This window comes from Vulpes vulpes, chromosome X, assembly GCF_048418805.1.
Source record: "Vulpes vulpes isolate BD-2025 chromosome X, VulVul3, whole genome shotgun sequence".
Lineage (NCBI taxonomy): Eukaryota > Metazoa > Chordata > Mammalia > Carnivora > Canidae > Vulpes > Vulpes vulpes.
In genome coordinates this window covers 52,272,498-52,284,890 of record NC_132796.1, presented here as the reverse complement: position 1 = coordinate 52,284,890, position 12,393 = coordinate 52,272,498, and the positions used below count along the sequence as shown (strand labels likewise).

At 34.6% G+C, this 12,393-nt stretch overlaps 1 protein-coding gene across 1 annotated transcript in view; it reads left to right on the top strand.

The window, feature by feature from the left end:
• Positions 1–12,393, top strand: part of TEX11 (testis expressed 11) — a 319,132-nt gene that overhangs the window by 255,632 nt on the left and 51,107 nt on the right. The gene's annotated exons all lie outside the window — the stretch shown is intronic.

The window sequence follows — 12,393 nt, the reverse complement described above, 5'->3', positions numbered from 1 at the left end:
AGTTATGAAAGGCATTTCAAGTCTGGATAACCCAGTCTTTATTATTAGAAATTTGTGCCACTTCAGTACTTGATAACCAGTCAAATGATTCTTTGAGGACTAACTTTTCCCTACTGTACTTTGAGTCTCTGACACACTGCTTGGGGTAAGGGTATTTTTTACTTTGTTTTTTATGGAAGTATAGTATTGAGTATAAAAATAGTATCATTATTGTTCAGTATGACATTATTGCCCTTAGGTCACTAGATTTCATGTCAAATTTAATCAAGCTCTAATTCTGAGTAAATGTAGGCTTTAAGAGCCTTCTAAACCATAATCATATCAGATACTGTTAGCATCTTTTTATGAAATAAAGTAGTAGTAAACCTTTTAAAGTTATATAGTAACTTGTTACTATTTCTTCATTAAAGATAGTATTGGTTTTAGGTTTAGACATTTTTTTTTATGTTTCGTCCATCTGTTTCTATTTTAGTTAGAATTTTTAAGAATCAATATTGAGGGATCCCTGGGTGGTGCAGTGGTTTGGCGCCTGCCTTTGGCCCAGGGCGCGATCCTGGAGACCCGGGATCGAGTCCCACGTCAGGCTCCCGGTGCATAGAGCCTGCTTCTCCCTCTGCCTGTGTCTCTGCCTCTCTCTCTCTCTCTCTCTCTCTGTGACTATCATAAATAAATTAAAAAATTTTTTAAAAAAAGATAAAAAAGAATCAATATTGAATTGAATTACATGGCTTTTCAGCTTCTGTAAAGATAACCATATGTTTTTTCTCTTTTGAAGTATTAATATATTGAATTAAAATAATAGATTTCCAAAATCAAGTCATCATTGTATTTCTAGAATAAACCCTATTTGATCATTGTATGTTATTACAAATGTTGATGTACTTGGTTTCCTAAAATTTAGAAATTATTGGTTTCTTATTTTATTTTTGTGTATATGTGATATCTTTGATGGATTTTGGTAGTGAACTACAGGAATTATAAGGAAGAATATAAACATAAAATTTAATTCACCTTTCTCAATCTATGATAGTCATTTAAAGGAATAAAAACAACAAAAAGAAAGGATAGAGAATACCTAAATAACGTTTATAGAAGATTTAATAGAAATATATGCTAGCCTGAAAATAGAAAACTCATCTTCTGTTTATGTGTCCATTGAACATTTAAAAAATTGATCACAAGGAAAACCTGAATAAATTCCAAGACATAGAAATAAGACAATGTTATCTGATCACAATGCAATAAAACAAGGAATTGATGGAATCAGAAAACAAACCCTTAATCACTTGAACATTTTTAAATACAGGAACTAAAAAATACCTAGAAAATGCTGGTCTTGAAAATACGTTAGAACAGAATCTAAAGTGCTGAAGCAGTTCTCAGAGCAAAATTCATAGCTTCAATGACTTTTATTTATAAAGTATGTCAGAATGCTGTCCACTGAAAAGTCAATTTCTTCTTTCTAGGAACATAGCTGGACCACTTCTATGTCTGTATATTTCTATATCTGTATCTCTAGATGTCATTACAGAATTGAACCTTAAAACAGTGAGATCTACTCTATGTGAATTAGAATTAATTAAAATCTAAAACACTGACACCACCAAATGCTGGCAAGTATGTAGAGCAACAGGAAACTTACTCATTGCTGGCAGGAATGCAAAATGGTATAGACACTTAGAAGACAGTTTGGTACTTTCTTATAAAACTCTTACTATAGGGATGCCCAAGTGGCTCAGCAGTTGAGCATCTGCCTTTGGCTTGGGATGTGATCCCGGAGTCCCAGGATCAAGTTCCACATTGGGCTCCCTGCATAGAACCTGTTTGTCCCTCTGCCTATGTCTCTGCTTCTCTCTCTCTGTGACTCTCATGAATAAATAAATAAAATATTTTTTAAAAACTCTTACTATACATTCCAGTAACTGTGCTTCTTGGTATTTACACAAATAAATTGGAAACTTATATGCATGCAAAGACTTACACATGGATGTTTATAGAAGCTTTATTCATAATTGCCTAAACTTAGAATCAGCCAAGATACCCTTCAGTAGGTGAATGGATAAATAATAAATGTGCTATGTCCAAAAATGAAATATTAATCAAAGATAAGAAAAAATGAGCTATTAAGCCATGAAAATTCATGGAGGAATTTTTTACAAAATTTATTTATTTATTTATTTTAGAGATAGAGTAAGGGGAGGAGCAGAGGGAAGGAGAGAAAATCCTGAAGGAGACTCCCCTGCTGAGCATAGGACTCCCTGCTGAGCACAGAGCCCAATGTGGGGGGGTCTATCCCAGGACTGCGAGATCATGACCTGAACCAAAATCAAGAGTTGGCCCCTTAACTGACTGAGCTCACTGAGATGCCCCATGGAGGAATCTTAATATTATTAATTAATTAATATTATTAAATCAAAGAAGCCAATCTGAAAAGGCTACATACTACACAATTGTGACTCTATGATATTCCAGTAAAGTCAAAACTATGGAGAAAATAAAAGGATCACTGGTTGACAGAGGTTAGTTGAGGAGGGAAGGATGAATAGATAGCACATAGGGAATTTTTAGGGCAGTGAAACTATTCTGTATGATATTACAGTGGTAGATACATTTGTCATTATACCCATAAATGTACCCATAAATGTAAATATACATTTATGTATACCTGTAAATGTAAATATGGGTTTTTGTCAAAACCCATAAAATGTACAACATCAAGAGTGAACACTAATGTAACCATGGACTTTGGGTGAAAATGATGTGTCACTGTAGGTTCACTGATTGTAACAAATGTAGCACTATGGCAGGGGGTGTCAGTAGTGGGGGATGTTCTTTGTGGGGGTTGGTTGGGTATATGTGGGAACTCTCTGTACTCTCCACCCAATTTTGCTGTGAACCTAAAACTTATTTTAAAAAATACCTATTACCAAAAACAAGAGATAGAAGTGCTGAAAAAGATATGGAGAAAAGGGAATCCTGTGCACATTGATGGAAATGTATAATTGATGTAGTCACTATAGAACACAGTATGGAGGTTCCTCAAAAAATTAAAAATAGAATGATCTGAGGACACTTGGATGGCTCAGTTGGTTAAGCGTCTGCCTTTGGATCAGGTCATGATCCCAGGGTCCTGGGATAGAGCCACACATCAGGCTCCCTGCTCCACAGGGAGCCTTCTTCTCCTTCTCCTTCTGCCTGCCACTTCCCCTGCTTGTGTGCTCTCTCTGTCAAATAAATAAAATCTTTAAAAAAATAAAAATAGAATGATCTAGAAATTTTCCTTCTGGATATATATCCAAAGGAAATGAAGTCACTAACTCAAAGAGATATCTGCACCCCTATATTCATTGCAACACATTCACAGTTAGCAAGACACAAATAATCTAAGTGTCCATCAAAAGATCAATGGGTAAAGAAAATGTGATGTATGTCAATATGTATATACAGTGAGTGAAACATTCAGCCTTAAAAAAGATGGAAATGCTGCCATTTGTGATGACATGAATGAACCTAGAGGGCATTATGCTAAATGAAATAAGTCAGAGAACTGTTTTTGAATAATTGTTTTTATTTCGTTATTTCAATTTTCTTCCTTAGAGGCTTCATATGTTTGGATCTCCTTTGCCTGTCTTCCAAATGTGTCATTTTCTCTCTTTTTAGTTTTAATTTCCATTTTCATTTTTTTAAACACATGTCAAAGATTTTATTTAACTCATTAATTAAAGGAACCACTGAGATGTTACAGGTGGTTCAAAGGAGAGTTAAAAGACACACACAGGCAATTAGGAAGTGAAATTTACAAGTATATGCAAAATTGAATTGTGTGTTTTGTTATCTTTTGCCATTCCAAAGCTAAGACACCAGAGCCAAGAACCCCTCTCTCTACCAGATTTCACCTGTAACATCTATAATTCAGAGGAAAGTCATCTTTTCTGAAGGTCCCTGAAATTTACATAAGGTTCCCAGCCTCTTGAAAGTGAACTCCCTACCTGGAAGCCTGTAAATCAGGTCCAGAATAATTCCCTGAGGGGACTTTGTAGGCATGTGCTCCATAAAGTTGAGATAAAATCAACTTTATACCTTAAAATTATCTTATCATACCTGATTAAATGACTGTCATTCTCAAGTATGATACTCCATGTAAGGTCTTGGTTGCACAATTTGTCCGTTTATATCTTGGTTTTTAAAAAAGGCAACAGAATTGATTTTTAGGTTTAGGTTTTGATGCTCTTGTATATAGGATTAAATGGACTAGCAGATCATGAGTACATCCCCATCACTTATATAACCCATCACCTCACTATCCTCTCCTCTTGTAACCATCAGATTGTTCTCTATAATTGAGTCTGTTTCTTGCTTTATCTCTCTCTTGTTTTTTCCATTTTCTTGTTTGTTTTGTTTCTTAAATTCCACAAATGAGTGAAATCATATGGTATTTGTCTTTCAACTGTTGTATAAAAATCTAGAGTATTCAAGCTTAAACCTGATCTACTGTCAAGTCTCTGTAACCATGATAAATAAGTGTAAAAACATATAAACTTTGTTTAAAAGATAAAAGATTTAAAAAAAAAAAGGACAGATTCTTATACAACCAATGTAAATAACTATATTGCCATGAAAGGTAGGAGACTTCACAAACATTTCTGAATTCAGAAGGAGGGGTAAGATAGGGAAGAGGTAAATAAGAATCGCATTGCTTTAAAATATTTGAATTTAGTTTACAGAAACAGTGTCTACTAAATTGTTTTGAGTTACAAATAATTTATAAAGAAAAAGGATTTTTTCATATATTCAGAAAATAAAATAGTAAAACAACATCAACATCAACAACATTCCAAATACATAACCACAATAAAATTTCCCTCATCAATTTATTCAGTCCTATGTAATTGATGTTCTGCTGGATCTTGGGTCAGTAGTCTGCTTTTATAAAACTATACTTTTAGACTAGAAAAAAACCTGGAAATCCTCACTGAGTGCACTGGTCTGGTCTCAAAGTTGTCTATGCAATGTCAACTTACAAACCTGTAACCAAGAGTCTCTTCTGACTTGTTAACAGTTTGAAGTACTTGGTATATAGTCCTTTTCTCTGAGGCTCTTAGACCATCTTTGTTAAATACACAAACTCTTGCCTTTCGCTTATACCAGAGTCTTCAGGCAAACATTAGAGTAAAACAAAAACTGTCTATACATTACAGAGATTTAATGGCTATGGTTAATTTAGTAAGGTAACCAATAATATCAGAATGGTACGAAGGTAAAATTCTTTGTTGGAGTATAGCATATAACTTATGTCATAAGAGTTTTTAACTGTGGGACGCCTGGGTAGCTCAGCAGTTGGGCTTGGCTCAGGTCGTGATCCCAGGATCCGAGATCGAGTCCTGCATCGGGCTCCCTGCGAGGAGCCTGCTTCTCCCTCTGCCTATGTCTCTGCTTCTCTCTGTGTCTCTCATGAATAAATAAATAAAATCCTAAATAAATAAATAAATTTTATAAATATATATATAAATTAAATATATAAATATATAAAAAATAAAATATATTTAAATAAAATGTATTTCATTTATATTTATTTCATTATATTTTAATTAGAATTATATATTTATTAAATTTGTTAAAATATATGACATGTAAAATTATATATAATATATAATTTATTAAAATTATATTTTATTATATTTACTAAATATATTTTAATATATTTATTTAGGTAAATTAAATATATTAAAATTAAATTAGTATGTATTATATATATACATAAAATATAAAATTATATTACAATTAAATTATATTTATATAAATTTATATAAATAAAACATAAAATTTGCCATTTTAGCCATTTTATGCATATTGTTCAGTGGCATTAGTTATATTCACAATGTTGTGAAATCTACCTATTTCCAAAACTTCTCATCACCCCTAACAAACTCTGTACCTGTTAAGAAATAACTCTACATCCCCTTTCTCCCAGCCCCTGGTAATTTCTAATGGTACTGTCTCTAGGATTTTGCTTATTCTAGATATTTCATATAAGTGGAATCATAATATATTTGTCCTTTTGTAACTGGCTTATTTCACTTAGCATAGTGTTCTTAAAGTTCACCCATGTTTTGACAAATCAGTACTTGCATTCTTTTTTTATGACTGAAAGTATTCCATTATATGAATATACCACAATTTGTTTATCCATTCATCTGTTAGTGAACACTTGGGTTGTTTTCATCTTTTGGCTATTGTGAATAATGCTGGTGTGAACATTGGTGCACAAGTATCTGCTTGAGTCCCTGCTTTCAATGTTTTGTCTATATCTAGGAGTTGAATTGCTGGGTCATATGATAATATAATGTTTAACTTTTTGCAGAACTGCCAAACTGTTTTCCACAGCAGCCGCACCATTCTACATTCCCACAAGCACTGAATGAGAGTTCTAACTTCTTTACTTGCTAGCCACCACTTTCTATTATGTCTTTGGATTACATTCTATTGAGTATGAAATGGTATCTTATTGTTATTATTTGCATTTGTCTAATGAGTAATGATGTGGAATGACTTTTCATGTGTTTATTGACCATTTATATATCTTATTTGGAAAATAAACACTTGTCTGTCACATCCTTTGCCCATTTAATCAAGTTGTTTATCTTTTTATCGTTGCATTGTATTAAACCTAAAAAAGAAAAACCTGAAGTTCTTTTCTCCTCCTGTGTCTTTCTTTCCTGTGTGTCTTTTTTACTATCACAGAGACTACTTCACTTCTGACACTTCTGGTTATAAATGTGTTGAGGTCCGCCCCCACCCCCCCACAAGTAATTCTCTGTAACATCAGCTGAGTATCCTACAATTCAACTCAATTCTGACACAGTCTACCCAGAGATAGCCTTAGGTCCCACAGATTATGGGTATAGTCCCACAATACTGGCCCCCAACCATTTCATACACCAGTCACAAGCCCAAGTTGTCACCTGGGTTTCTGACCAACCGGTTATACATTGGAGGTTCCAATAGCTCTCACCTTGGATTTGATTAGCCCAAGTGATTTTTGCCTGTTGATCTTGTACCCTGCCACTTTCTTGCCCTTTTCTTTCTTGTGGATTCATTGGGATCTTCTGTACATATATGGGATCATGTCATCTGTAAACAGTGATAGTTTTGCTTCTTCCTTTCTAATGTGGATGCCTTTTATTTCTTTTGTTCTTCTTTTTTCTTTTCCTAATTTCCCTAATTAGAACATCCAATAGGGTGTTGAGTAGCGGCAGAGAAAGCAGGCATTCTTTTGTTGTTTCTAATCTTAAGGATAAAGCCTCAGTCTTTCACAATTGACTGTGATACCTGTAAGTTTTTTTGTAAATGTTCTCTATTAGGCTAGTATATTCCCTTCTAGTCCTACGTTACAGCATAGTTTTTTTTTTCTTTATCATGAAAAGATTCTTTTCACAGATTCAATTTTTTTCCTATTCTGTTTCTTTATTATTTCTTTCTGGTAGATTTGGGTTTAGCTTGCTCTTCTTATTACTCAAGGTTTCAAGTTAGATTGTTGGGGATCCCTGGGTGGCTCAGCGGTTTAGCGCCTGCCTTTGGCCCAGGGCGCGATCCTGGAGTCCCAGTCCCAGGATTGAGTCCCACGCCAGGCTGCTTCTCCCTCCTCCTGTGTCTCTGCCTCTCTCTCTATGTCTATAATAAATAAATAAATCTTTAAAAAAATAAAGTTAGATTGTTGTTTTAAAATCTTTATTATTTTAAATGTAGGTATTTATAGCTATAGATTTCCCTCTGAATACTGCCTGCCCACATCCCATAAGTTTTGGTATGTTGTGTCTTTGTTTTCATTCATTTCTACATATTTTCTAATTTCTCTTGTGATTTTTTTCCTTTGGCCCATTGATTATTTAAGAGTATGTTGTTTAATTTCCACATATTTATGAATTTTCCACTTTCTGTTATAAATTTCTAGCTTTATTCTTTTGTGGTAAGAGAATATACTTTATGTGATTTCAGTCTTATTAAATTTATTGAGACTTGTTTTGTAGCCACCTACATGTTCTATACTGGAGAATATTCCATGAGCACTTGAGAAGAAAGTGATTTGTGCTGTTGTTGGGTGGAGTATTTTCTATATGCTTGTTAGGCCTAGTTGGTTTATATTGTTGTTCACATCCTCTATTTCCTTGTTGATGCTCTATCTTGATATTATGTCCATTTCTGAAAAAAAAATATGAGTTATAATTAGTGTTTCTCTTGAAGTTTTACTCTCAACATAGTCAATAATATTCAGGAACTTCTCATAAGGTATACAATTTCTGAAAATTTTATGTTAATAATTTTTTACTTCTAAAAATTGAATATAAGGAAAGCTAAGCATTTCTTCGGATTTTGCAACTCTTGTCATACAATTCTTAAACAATAGTAACCCATCAAATGAACCTAATTCTCACATTTCTGTCTTTATGGAGAGAAAGAACAATTTTTACTTTTTTCCAGGGTCTCTTTTAGAAACCTCAAAGATAGGGTTTTTTTAAGATTTTATTTATTTATTCATGAGAGACACACACACACAGAGAGGCAGAGACACAGGCAGAGGAAGAAGCAGGCTCCATGCAGGGAGTCCGACGTGAAACTCGATCCCAGGTCTCCGGGATCAGGCCCTGGGCTGAAAGCGGCGCTAAACCAACTGAGCCACCCGGACTGCCCTCAAAGATAGTTTTAAGTTTAAAAGATATCCTAAAAACTTTATATTTTTTATAACAGGGATATGACTTTTTGGAAGGCAAAATCAAGAGTTGTCAGAGATAATTTAGGTACTTGATTAAGATAGGATCATGGATGCCTCAGAAACACTTTATTACCTATCTAAGCAAAATGACATCAAAACAATTTTAAAAGAATCATAGGAGGTAACAGTTTTAAAGAACTTTAGCTCTTTGGTAAATGAGGAAACTTTGTTCTTTGTTTGCCATTAAATGGTCAAGAATAAAGACATAATAAAGAACATAAAGATCAGAAAATTATTCTGGTAAAACAAAATCTGCTATCTAGGCAGATTACACAGAAAATAAAAAATAACATTTCTTATTACAAGTGAAGGCATTAATCAGTAAACCAAGCAAGCCCATCAAAATCAAGATAATCTTGCTACATTTTAAATACAATACAGGGCTTTATCTCAGACTCACATTTAAGCCAGGTCAAACAAAATTTACTTTCCAAATCAGTCCTTCATTATATGTTCTTTTATATTCTGAAACAAACTGACAATCTTTTTGGTGATCTGCCAGGTCAAAACTATTTTCTTAATACTAACATAGGTTGTTTTCCAGAGTCTGTGTGACATGTGATACTGTAATAGATTGAATACAGAAGTATATATGAGAATCTAGCTATTTCTACTAAGTCAGATTAAGGAACTTTTCAAAAATTTTCAACAATCTTCTCACTGATTTTGAAATATAATTTTTTTATTTTTTATTTCTTTAAAAGATTTTATTTATTTATTCCTGAGAGACACACACAGAGAGAGAGGCATAGACAGAGGGAGAAGCAGGCTCCATGCAGGGAGCCCAATGTGGAACTCCGTCCCCGGACTGCAGGATCACACCCTGAGCCAAAGACAGATGCTCAACCACTGAGCCACCCAGGCATCCCGAGGTGTAATTTTTTTAAAGATTGACATTAGCATTCAATTTTTGTCTCAAATAAGTTCAGTCAATAAATATATATATATTTAAATTTTCTGTTCTGGTTTCTCATATGGCAGTTATTGATATAATCTGCATATGAAAAACCTCTTTTGGAGGTTTTTCCTCTTTTGGAGGAAGCACCTGGGTGTCTCAGTTAAGAATCTGCCTTCAGCTCAGGTCATGATCTTGAGGTTCTGGAATGGAGCCATGCTAGCCATGGCGGGCTCCCTGTTCAGTGGGGAGTTTGCTTCTACCTCTCACTCTGCCCCTAACCCAAGCCCCTGCAGGAATGTGCTTGCACACACACACACACTCTTTCTCCCTCTCAAATAAAGTCTTTTTAAAAAAAAAAACTTCACAAACTTGGAATGCCTGGGTGGCTCAGTGGTTGAGCGTTTGCCTTCAGCTCAGGGCATGATCCCAGAGTCTCAGGATGGAGTCCTGCATCAGGCTCCCTGCAGGGAGCCTGCTTCTCCCTCTGCCTATGTCTCTGCCTCTCTCTCTCTCCCTCTCTCATGAATAAATAAATAAAATCTTAAAAAAAAATTTCACAAAATCTCTTTGAAAGTTCTTATTTTTTTCAGAGCACAAAGAGGTCCTAAAAACAGAAGTTTGAGAACCATTGCTTTAGGAATAAACTACATTTTCCTTTAAAAACAAAAACATATATCCATTTGTTACTATTGCTCATAATATAATGTTAACCACTTTTAATTGTAACTTTTAACCAAAATAATTTTTATTTCAAAAATAAAATGTGGAGGGGTGCAGTTGAGAACCATCTCTTACTCATAAGCATTATAGCAAATTAGCAGAATTCATGAGCATACATAGCATAGCTTTCTGTGGTCATGATGAAGTTTTGGAATATAGTTGAGGTCCGGAGCCGATGGCCAAGAAAGAATTCTTGAGACATCTTTGGTGCAAAATGGTGGTTTTATTAAAGCACTAGGACAGGACCCATGGGAGGAAGAGCTGCTGCCCCAGGCCTGTGAGGAGTGCCTGATTATATATCTGGGAGTTGGGAGGGGTTTGAGGATAGCATACTCTCTAAGGAATTTTGGAAGCAAGATTTCCAGGACCTTGAGGGGGCTAGCTATTGTTGGGAAAAGGTCACTTATTACCATCTAATAAAACCTGAGTCATGAGACCCTTCAGATGTATATCAGTGAGCCATGTGCTTGGAGGATGATTGCCAACCGTATCATGGGGGTTTAGAGATAAAGGGAAATTTCTAAAGGAATTTTTAGATGTTAAAGTAGACTTACAAGATCCTGGGGATCAGGCTAAGATTTATTAGCGTTTTGCCCTTAGCAAAGCATGAACATTGAGGCAGTTGAGTCTGTAGAGGAATGTCCCTTTGCCTGTGTCAAGGACTTGTCAATGTGCTGACCCAAGCTCGTGCCTTGCCCTCAGCTAGCCCTGTGTTCCCCCATCAGCCACACCCATTCTTTTAAAAAGTAAAAATGAATACATTCAGTAACATGACCCAAAGATATCCATCACCTCTCTATAGCATAAAAGTAAGAAGCAATAGTATAAAACTTAAATCTATGCTTTGTAATCAATATTTAAGTATTTGATTTTACTTAGAATTTATCTTTTTATCCAGTAATTATTTATTAATTGACTCAATTTAATAGTAGTCTAGTATTTTAAGTTAACTAAATGTCTTATAAATTATCTTAAATCTGGGGGGGCCGGGTGGCTCAGTGGTTTAGCGCCACTTTCAGTCTAATGCTTGATCCTGGAGACCCAGGATCGAGTCCCACATTGGGCTCCCTGCATGGAGCCTGCTTCTCCCTCTGCCTCTTTCTCTCTCATGAATGAATGAATGAATGAATGAATACATAAAATTTTCTTAAATCTAACCTACTACAGCACATAGTTACAGCTGAAACTAAGTTTGTCAGAACAATGATTCTGTTTTAGTTTCAGTTTGAATTGAATACATTTTACATTTTTTACAATGTTAAATGTTATATATAAGAACTGTATAACATTTAATCAGTAAACCTGTATACATTTAGGAAAAATAGACCCAAGTAAAATTAAATGTGTGCTTGTTTTTATACTTTATACAAATAAACCACACAAAAAAACCTAGCTTTTTCTTTTAAACCAAAATTAAGCTAATCTTGCTTGCCAAATTTTACCTTAACTTTGGAATCTTAAAATATTTCTGAGTTGGCAGATTTTTTTTATAAGAATACTTCTATGGCACCTGGATGGCTCAGTGGTTGAAGCCCAGGTCCTGGGATTAAGTCCTAAATCAAGCTCCCCACAGGAAGCCTGCTTCTCCCTCTGCCTATGTCTCTGCCTCTCTGTCTCTCATGAATAAATAAAATCTAAAAAAAATACTCCTGGTTTAACACATTTAAAATATTGTAAGTTTAACTTCATTTTTGTGAGAATTTTAAGAATATTTGTATACAAGTGCTTACTTATGTGTGTAAACCAGAACAGAGCTCCTTTAGCATAGAAGACTTTATAATCTAATTTGTAGAGACCAGCTAGAGATGGGAAAACATTTCACATTCACGTGATGTGAGGTCAAGGCTTTTCTCCATTATTGACACATAGACATAGAGAACTTATGGATTCAGAACTACAGCTTCAGCTACAGGTCAAGAGTAAACACAGAAACTCACCAGTCCAGATATCAGAGTGCTGTTCTCCCTCCCAGCAAGCATGAAATAATTGTTTAATTTGAGCTCAA